Source organism: Pinus tabuliformis, chromosome Q (assembly GCF_031772625.1).
Source record: "Pinus tabuliformis cultivar Carrire ecotype Pingquan chromosome Q, CPIR1, whole genome shotgun sequence".
NCBI lineage: Eukaryota > Viridiplantae > Streptophyta > Pinopsida > Pinales > Pinaceae > Pinus > Pinus tabuliformis.
The window spans coordinates 1,126,356,169-1,126,359,845 of record NC_142296.1 but is presented as its reverse complement, the minus strand read 5'-3'; the positions used below and the strand labels follow the sequence as shown (position 1 = coordinate 1,126,359,845).

General features: G+C 42.7%; 1 pseudogene; it reads left to right on the top strand.

Moving 5' to 3' along the window:
• The first annotated feature begins 2,201 nt into the window (after nucleotides 1-2,201).
• Nucleotides 2,202-3,168, top strand: LOC149223496 (L-lactate dehydrogenase B-like; annotated as a pseudogene).
• The last annotated feature ends 509 nt before the right edge of the window (nucleotides 3,169-3,677 follow it).

The window sequence follows — 3,677 nt, the reverse complement described above, 5'->3', positions numbered from 1 at the left end:
TGTCCTAATTCAGATGAAGAAAATGATTATATGTCTCGAATTCCATATGCTAATGTAGTAGGGTGTTTAATGTATGCGATGGTGTGTACGCGACCAGATATTTCACATGCAGTTGGGGTTGTCAGCAGGTACATGGCAAATCCGGGTAAAGAACACTGGTCAGCAGTGAAATGGGTTTTTCGGTATCTAAGAGGCACAAGTAGTTATTGTATCACTTACAATAAGAGTAGTGAATTTGTTTGCGGATATATTGATTCCGATTTTGCAGGTGATTTGGATAAGAGAAGGTCAACTTCAGGGTATGTCTTTACTCTTGCAAGTGGAGCTATAAGCTGGATGTCAAAGCTACAGAACATTGTCGCTTTATCCACTACTGAAGCAGAATACATTGTTGCTTCGCATGCTTGCAAAGAGGCGGTTTGGTTGAAAGGTTTGCTTGGTGAGTTTGGTAGGTTACACGACAACATCAGGTTACTTTGTGATAGTCAAAGTGCAATACATTTGGCTAAGAATCTGGCCTATCATAGTAAATCAAAGCATATTCCAATTAAGTACCATTTTGTAAGACAGGTTATCACTGAAAGGGGAGTCTCTCTTGTAAAGGTGCATACAAAGGAAAACTGTGCAGACATGTTCACAAAACCAGTTTTGTTGGAGAAGCTACGCTGGTGTTTGGCTTCTCTTGGCTTGCAGAAAAGATAAAATAATAATAACAAGGCATCAAGCGAATTGTTGTCAAGGTGGAGATTGTTGAGATTTTCTGTTTTGAATAAAATAGACAAAATCTTAGTAGATGACAACAATAGAAATTAGTTCCTAGATTAGCTCCAGTTTGTTGGGAGGGAGTTAATGCATCCTAAATTTGAGTTGAGAGGATTTATGAGGCAGTTAGATTCTCCTTGCTATATAACAGGTATTCATACGGATGGTTTGGGTGTAGTGTGAGAGTTTATGTAATCTCCTGTTTGATTAATAAAGAATTGCCGATGCCTATGTTTGGTGGACGTAGCCCAGATTGGTTGGGTGAACCACGTTAATTCCTGTGTTACCTGTGTATAATTTAATTGCTGAATATTTGATTTAATTTGCTGTGCATTTGACTCCAACATCCTCACTATAAAGAATAATTCTCTGCCCCTTCTCAAAGGTTTAAATTCATTTTTCTATGGGATGCTTGTACTTCTCAAAATATCCATAAAAGTTCCTTAATTTATCCATTTTGTTCACATCAAGGAAAACGTGGCACTAGGTTCAAACTCGGCTGTATATAATTATAAATTATAAATTAGTCAGTTTCTAAAGGTTTGCCAAAAACATACATGAGTTAATACTGAAGAGTTCGTCCTCGTAAAGCAAACGTGTGTTCCAAGCCATTTTGACTTGGATGCCAAGAATATGCAGAATGTCCAGAACGTTACCTGCATCGACGTCTAAGATGACGTTTGCATGGCGAGTAGACCCAAATTTTCTTTTGCGTAAATGAGAAATATGGCCCTCTTTTCAATTTACACAGCAAGAAAAAGGGTTTTTAAACTCTCTGTTGGTTGAAAGTTGGTAATGGTAACCTCATGTATCTGTATTTTAAAGGAGACATTCTCTTACCTTGTTACCCTCTCGGGGATAAAGGCGACTGTTTATTCAGTGGCTGCCGTCTCCCGTAGACAAAGTCATCGGCGTCATCCTTCTCCTTCGTGTTGGCTTGCCGCTCACTTCACAGCATCGCCAATAAAAGGGCATCGATTTAGCAGCCAAACTTATTATGAGTAGGGAGTTGTCTATAACGCGACTTTTTGAAAGCCTTTCCGGCGGGTTTTTCCGGTCGAAATCCGGCAGGAATTTATTGGAATCGCAAGTTTGATAGCTAGTTTCTGCACAATGAAAGCATCCCAGGGATTTTTCAGGGTGCTGAATCCAAATATACAGTTAAAAAACCATTTTAACTGCAACAAGTCAAGATTTAACCTCAATTTCTTCCGCCGGATTCCGTCACCAAAATCTCCAAAAAGTCGCATTATAGACAACTCCTATGAGTAGTAACAGCTTCCTCACCCATGAATTGCAGATTCCCTACACACTTCGAGAGTCCAAGGCATCGAAACTTACAATGGAGAAGCGATTGCAAAAGCATTCAATAGCCCATTCATCGTCAACGTCATCTCTGGGCATTGACATGGCCGGGTCCTTCTTCAAGTCCATCCACAGCACCGCTCCGCCTTCTCCTGGCACCCGAAACACAAAGATAACCGTCGTCGGCGTCGGAAATGTGGGCATGGCAGTTGCGCAAACGATCCTCACACAAGAGCTCACAACGGAGCTCGCTCTGGTGGACATCCAGGCCGACAAGCTGCGGGGCGAAATGCTGGATCTACAACACGCCGCCGCCTTCTTGCCCCGCACCAAGATAGTGGCCGACACCGACTACGCCATCACGGCGGGCTCCGACATCTGCGTCATCACGGTCGGTGCCAGGCAGCGGGATGGTGAGTCGCGCCTCAATCTGGTGGAGCGCAATTTCCATCTCTTCAAGTCCATCGTGCCGCAGCTCGTGAAATACAGCCCCGACACCATCCTGCTGGTCGTCTCAAACCCAGTGGACATACTGACATACATCGCGTGGAAGCTCTCTGGTTTGCCGTCTAACAAAGTGATGGGCAACGACACCAACCTCGATTCCTCGCGCTTTCGCTCCATGATCGCAGATCATCTGGACGTGAATGCGCAGGACGTGCAGGCGTACATCGTAGGCGAGCATGGCGACAGCTCGGTGGCTCTGTGGTCGAGCATCAGCGTGGGGGGCGTCCCAGTGTTGAGCTTCCTGGACAAGCAGGAAATTCCGTATGAGAAAGAACATCTGGAAGCCATTCACCAGGCCGTGGTGAATAGTGCTTATGAGGTTATCAAATTGAAGGGGTACACTGGGCTATAGGATACTCAACTGCTAACTTGGTGAAAAGTGTGATTCGAAACCAGAGGAGGGTTCATCCCGTTTCGGTGATGGCCAAGGACTTCCACGGTATCGAAGAGGAGGTGTTCCTGAGCCTTCCTGCTCAGCTGGGAAGAGGAGGGATACTGGGCGTTGCGAGCATCCACTTGACAGAGGAAGAAACCCATTGTCTCAAGATGTCAGCAGGCGCCATCTTTGAAGTTCAGAAGCACCTCCACATTTGAGCTGAGCATTATATCGTACTGCAGGACACTACATTTTAAAATCTTCCTGCGCATACATTGATTTGATTTGATTTGACTTTAAGGTTTTTCTGGGGAAAATCTTTTGCGAAACGACTTGGATTCTACATAGTAGCATCTCCCCTTTTTCATGTATGTTGTTTTTATTTATTGAAAATTTTCCTTTCTTGGAAAGACCTTTTCTTCCGGTCTTTCTTGTATCTTTTCTTGTACGAGGACTTGGGTTCTACATAGCTAGCATCCAATTTTCATGTATGTTGTTTTTATTTATTGAAAACAACAAAATAGCCAGAGATCCATCTATATATATTGAAATTTGCTTTCAAAGACCTTTTCTTCTGGTATTTCTTGTACGAGGGGTTCAATTATTTCTCTAATTTCTTATAAGTTTTCGCATAGTGAAAAAAAAACGGTAATTCTCGGATAAACCATACTTTAAATTCCTATTTAATAGATTTTCTATCACTACAAAAATTTTCTATACATATTTT